The following is a 459-nucleotide window of genomic DNA, read 5'->3' as shown; positions in this document are numbered from 1 at the left end:
AGACTGCGGGGTTAGCAGCTCTTCGTCGGATGTTGTAGATAACATAGGAACTTCAAAGAAGCGAACAGTGAGCGTGACACCGGACGACGCGGAGTGCGTGTACACCCTGGTCCAACCGAGACATAGAATCTCTTTACAGAGGCGACGGCGACGCCGAATGCTGGCTGCAAGACGCCGGGCGTCGACCCTGATCCAGGGTGTGTCTACCGTAAACGATGGCGCACAGTTATACACCCTCGTCAACGGTATGATTGGGGAATAAAATGGCGACGTCCGCCTCGAGGTTATTCCTGCAGTAGATGCTCTTCTTGAGATGAACGAGATGTTCCTTGAATACTTCGGCATTGCCTTGAAGGCAGGCGATTTGGCCGTAGTGGTCATTGATGGACCGGACGAGGAGATATACTCGTCATCGCTTCTAGATGAAGCTTTCTTGGAGGACACCAAGAGAGTGCTGAG

The sequence above is a fragment of the Plasmopara halstedii genome (genome assembly GCF_900000015.1).
Source record: "Plasmopara halstedii genome assembly, contig: Scaffold_614, whole genome shotgun sequence".
NCBI classification, from domain to species: domain Eukaryota; phylum Oomycota; class Peronosporomycetes; order Peronosporales; family Peronosporaceae; genus Plasmopara; species Plasmopara halstedii.
The sequence above is the reverse complement of the archived record's forward strand: the minus strand, read 5'-3'. Positions refer to the sequence as shown.